Below are 5,849 nucleotides of genomic sequence, written 5' to 3'. Positions count from 1 at the left end.
ATTCGATCGTCGGTATCCCGATACCTTGTTCAATCTCGTTACAGGCAAGTCTCTTTACTCGTTACGTAACACATCATCCCGTGATCAACCCCTTGGTCACATTGTCCACATTATGATGATGTCCTACCGAGTGGGCCCAGAGATACCTCTCCGTTTACATGGAGTGACAAATCCCAGTCTCGATTCGCGCCAACACAACAGACACTTTCGGAGATACCTGTAATGCACCTTTATAGCCACCCAGTTACGTTGTGACGTTTGGTACACCCAAAGCACTCCTACGGTATCTGGGAGTTGCACAATCTCATGGTCTAAGGAAATGATACTTGACATTAGAAAAGCTTTGTCACAGCCCCAGTTCAGCCCTTGCTTGACTTTGCTTGTTCATCATGCCATCATGTTTAAATTCCAAAGAAATTTGAAATGGGGATTGTTGAAACCCTAGCACCAAATGAAATTTAACTAGGTTCAATAAAAATATTTTCGATAACCCAGAATGCCCTTTGGAAATGTTCATAATTTCTGTTAAAGGTGAAAACCTCTTCCAAAAATGATGAACATATTTATAGGCTATTCCTGGATTTTTGAATTAAATTATATAGTATTTGCATTTGGGCATTTAAATGCTATTAAATATTTCAAATGCTCAAATAATCATAAACTAAAATGTTTACTCTTGGATATTTTCTAAACAGTAGCCATGATTAGTTTCATGATTTTTGAAAGTGTCTAAGTATTTTTAATAAAGCCCTAAATTTACAGAATAATAGAAAACTGAGATATTAGAAAAAAAGGAGATAGAGAGAGAGGATACCTGGCCACTTACCCAGCCCAGCAGTGCGGCCCACCGGCCCAACTGCCAGTCGTCGTCTCCACCGCGCCAGTCGGACGCCGAGCGCGTGCCCGACGCGCGCGCACGGCCGTGCTGCCACGCCACCTGCCCGCCTGCCTGCGTCCTCGGGACAGCGCAACGCCGCGGGTCTTCCTCCTCGGTGCCGTCCCGATCGATCCGGCCTCCCATTCGCCCCCCTACGCCTCTCCTCGCCCATTCCCCGCCATGGCCGAAGCCTCCATGGACGCGCTGCCGTAACCCCGCACCCACAGCCACTGCCCCACCTCTCCGACGTGATCCCGAGCTCCGCCACGACGTCGTCGTCCTCTCCATCGAGTCACGCGGCGCTAGAAGCTCTGCTGCATCTCCAACGCCGCCGTTTTCGACCTCGGGTGCCGGTGATCCCCGCCGTCGATTCGCCGGACCCCGTGCCTCCCCTGCCTCGCCAGCAGCACCAGAAGAACCGCGGTGAGCCGCTGCATCGTTTCCCCCATGCCTCGTTGCCTAATTCGCCCCCTAGCCGCATCAACCACCGGAGCCGAGAACTCCACGCCGCCGGCGATGTCGCCGCCGTCACTGCAGCCAGTAAGGCTCGAAACCGAGCACGGCACCGTGCTCCTAGCATCTTCAGGAGCTCGGTGAGCCCCTTAGCCATCCCTCCCGTTCTCTGTGGCCTCGCCCGCTCGAACCCGTAGCTCCGGCCGCCGCCAAACACGTCGCCGGCGCCTTTTCCGGCGACCCCGAACCCAACTACCTGCACCACTCGCCGCGGGCCACTCCCAGCTATCCATAGCGCCCAACGGCTCCCCGAACGGTGCCCTGTACGTGAAACCCGCACCTGCACCGCCGCGTTTAGCCTCGCCGGCGGCTAAACGCCGGCGAGTTGACCCCGGCGACCAGGGGGTTTGACCTTTTGACCTCCCCTGGGTCCATGACAGGTGGGCCCCCGCCATCAGGTGATTAGCTTAAGCTAATCACCACCTAATCTAACCCCAGAGCCACTGACATGTGGGCCCTAGTGCCCTAATCTTTAATTAAATTAAACTAACCCCCCCTGTCTAACCTGTGTCACTGACGTGTGGCCCCCACACGTCAGGTTTGACTCTGAGCGCCCAGTTGACCCTGCTGACGTCACTGTGACGTGGGGCTGACGCAATAAGTATTTTCTGGATTTAATATTATTCAGGAAATTTCAGGAAATAGCTAAAACTTCAATAAATCATAGAAAATTAACCGTAACTCCAAATTAAATAAATTATATATGAAAAATTATCAGAAAAATTCAAGGAATCCATCTGTACCATTTTCATGCATGTTAGAACAACTTATAGCTACTGTTTAGCACAAATCATATAAAGGGCATTTAAATATCCACATATGGAGTTTGAATTTGAATCTTGGATTCAAACCAACTCCATTTAATCTGGTTTTAGTTGCATTAGCCGAACACACATTCATTTTGCCATGTCATGATCATGCATCATATTGTGCATTGCATTGATTGTGTTCCCTTCTGTGTTGCCGGTATTTGTCCCCCCCTCGATAGACGTGATACCGAGGATGTGATCGTTGACACTGATGAAGACTCAATGTTATCTTCAGAAGTGCCAGGCAAGCAAAACCCCCTTGTTCATTCCGATACAATCCCACTCTCTCGCTCCTGCTCTCTTTTACTGCATTAGGACAACACCGATTCAACTGTTACATGCTGCGGTAGTTGAACCCCTTTATCCTCTGCATGACCTGTCATTGCCACAGTAAATAGATGAAACCCACTAGCATGAGTAGGAGTTGTTTGAGCCCTGTTGTGCCTACTCATTCATGTTTGTTTGTCATGCCTGCTACTGCTTAGAGTTGAGTCAGGTCTGATTCATCGGGGATGAATTAGAGGTGTGTGAACATGTCCTACTGTGTGTGAGCTAAGTGTGTGAACACGATTTGGTAAAGGTAGCGGTGAGAGGCCATGTAGGAGTACATGGTGGGTTGTCTCATTGAAGCCGTCCTCAGGAACTGGGTTCTGTGTTTGTGATCCATGATTCAGCTACTACCATACATGGGGCCCTGAAATATGACCCCGCTCAACTTCTTATTCACCCTTGTCCTCTGTCCAGGAGTTGCAAGTAGTTTCTGGTGTTTGTAGTATGCTGGAGGCCGTGGACAGCGCTGACCGTAGGGGTGGGCTGTGATGCGGTAGGCACGTGGCCGGGTATACCGGGCGCCCGTTTGGTGTCACGGAACCCTGTTCACATCGTTTGGGTCTGTGAGCGAAACTCCGGCCGGATCTCCTCATGGATGGAACCCGAATAGGCGATAAACCTGGACTAGAGACTTAGGTGTTTAGGTAGGTCGTGTTCTACACCCACGTCGGCTTTCGCTTGAAGTCTGCCGAGCACATGTCGTGTGCAGACGCTAAGTGGTGGAAACATGTATGAAGAAGTACACCCCTGCAGGGTTAACATCATCTATTCGAATAGCCGTGTCCGCGGTAAAGGACTTATGGGTTGCTTATATCAGTTCATAGACAAGTGAAAGTGGATACTCTAAAATACGCAAGATAAGCGTGAGTGCTATGGATGGCGTTCTCGTAGGGAGACAGGAGCGGATCCATAGTGGTGTATTGATATGGTGAATATGTGGACTCGTGTGCGCCACCTCAAAAGAGTTACATTGCAGTCGTAGTTCAGGATAGCCACCGAGTCAAAGCTGGCTTGCTGCAGTTAAACCCCACCATCCCCTTTGTTGATAATGATGCATATGTAGTTAGTTCTGATGTAAGTCTTGCTGGGTACATTTGTACTCACGTTTGCCTATTTTATGTTTTTGCAGAGAGACTTCGGTCTCACTAGTAGTTTCACGTGGACTTCGACGTTTAGCTTGTTACCTCAGCTACGATCTTGTGCCCCGGCAGGATCTGGTAGATAGTCAGGCTTCTCAACCCTTTTCAGTTATAGATGTCTGTACCCAGACATGATAGCTTCCGCTTGTGCTTTGATTTGTATGCTCTGATTGTTGGGTCATGAGACCCATGTTTGTAATATCTCGGTCCTCGGAGCCTAATGAATAAATACTTGAGTCGTAGAGTCATGTTGTGATGCCATGTTGTATTTGCACATATCAAGCATATTGTGTGTATGTTATTGAAATGCTTGGTATGTGTGGGATCTGGCTATCTAGTTGTTTATCCTTAGTAGCCTCTCTTACCGGGAAATGTCTCCTAGTGTTTCCACTGAGCCATGGTAGCTTGCTACTGCTCCGGAACACTTAGGCTGGCCGGCATGTGTCCTTCTTCGTTCCTGTGTCTGTCCCTTCGGGGAAATGTCACGCGATGAATACCGGAGTCCTGTTAGCCCGCTACAGCCCGGTTCACCGGAGTCCTGCTAGCCCAGTGCTACAGCCTGGATTCACTCGCTGATGACCGACACGTTCGATGTTGGGTCATGGATGCCTGTCCCTGTAAGTTTGGGCCACTTTGGGTTTACGACTAGCCATGTCAGCCCGGGCTCCTTATCATATGGATGCTAGCGACACTATCATATACGTGTGCCAAAAGACGCAAACGGTCCCGGGCAAAGGTAAGGCGACACCCGTGGGAATACCGTGCGTGAGGCCGCAAAGTGATATGAGGTGTTACATGCTAGATCGATGTGGCATTGAGTCGGGGTCCTGACAGCGTTGGTATCAGAGCTTGACTGCCTGTAGGTTACCAAGCCAAACTGGTCGAAGTTGAGTCTAGAAATTCTTTAGTTATATAAGGGAATTTATTGTGGGATGGAACGTAAGGCTCTTTTTACTCCTTATACCTCATGCCCTTCTGATCTGAGTCATCTTATCTTTCCTACGGGGTTAAGAAACTAGGCTATCTCTTCTTTCTATGAGGATCACGTGTTACTAATCAGTGGACTTATAAGATTGTTGGATTTAAGTCTCAGTTCAGTTCCTACTACTTCCGTATGATAATTGTTGATCTCGGAACCTTGATATTGTGCTTCTAAGTGGTTATGCCACCATTTTTGTGAATGTCTCAAATCTTTTCCGAGCATTTACAACCGTTATGCTGTCCGAGTCATCCCAGGTTTCGAAAGAGTCTGACGCATTTGCAAAATCCTTTTCCTCTGGTTTCAATGTCTTTTAGGCCAGGTTAATCACACAAATTGTTGAGTTGCGGTATTCTATTGCCTTGACATTATGTTGGAGTTATTATTACGACCCTAGGTGTCTTAGGGGATCATCTAGTAATTTAGCCATGATTTGTGTTCCCAGTGTGATGATTCTGGCCATCATTCTCGAAAGCATCCCGTGATGCTACTTAGTAATAGGTATTCTGTTCCTGGGTTCTTGAACCCGAGATTCCCCCTACTTGCTTCATGTTGATAGTTTTGCTCGTTCCTTTAGGTTACTAGTAACCTTTGCATTAGTCCTCGATGTTCGTGGTATTCCTTTCTTCCAAATACTATGAACCGCTTATGGCAGATGTTCCTCGCTGATCGAAAGATCACAATCAGAGTGCTCTCGATGGGTTCTCGATTCTACATTGTGACTCTGCCAGTTCTACCTTTCCGCATGGGTTATCCGGAAGAAATATGTTGAACTTGGTTCAACATACTAATCTATGCATCCACAACTCAAAAAATTATATGTTCCTTTGAGTTGTTCTCTTTAGTTGCATTCTGACCTTCGTCTATCAATTGATAGTCAAGAGTATGCGTGTGTTCGTTTATCGATGCCTATTACTCTTGTGGTCCGTCAAGCCATTCTGTCCTGAATGACTTGGAGAAACAAACTCCAGTACCTCATCCATATCTAGGATTGGGTCAAAGTAGTTGTATTCCGCAGATCAAATGCCAATCCAGCTTTTGGTTCTGTTCTACCTTGGAGTATTACCCCCTTTATGTCAGAATTGTCATGAGAACTGCACCAACTCTCATGAATTTTGACGTAGTGATACTTCTCACCATCATTAGTCATTCCTCGACCCTCGTGTTGATGCAACTGGAATACCGACAAATGAATTGTGATG

This window comes from Triticum dicoccoides, chromosome 3B, assembly GCF_002162155.2.
Source record: "Triticum dicoccoides isolate Atlit2015 ecotype Zavitan chromosome 3B, WEW_v2.0, whole genome shotgun sequence".
NCBI classification, from domain to species: Eukaryota; Viridiplantae; Streptophyta; class Magnoliopsida; order Poales; family Poaceae; genus Triticum; species Triticum dicoccoides.
This window is presented reverse-complemented; position numbering follows the sequence as displayed.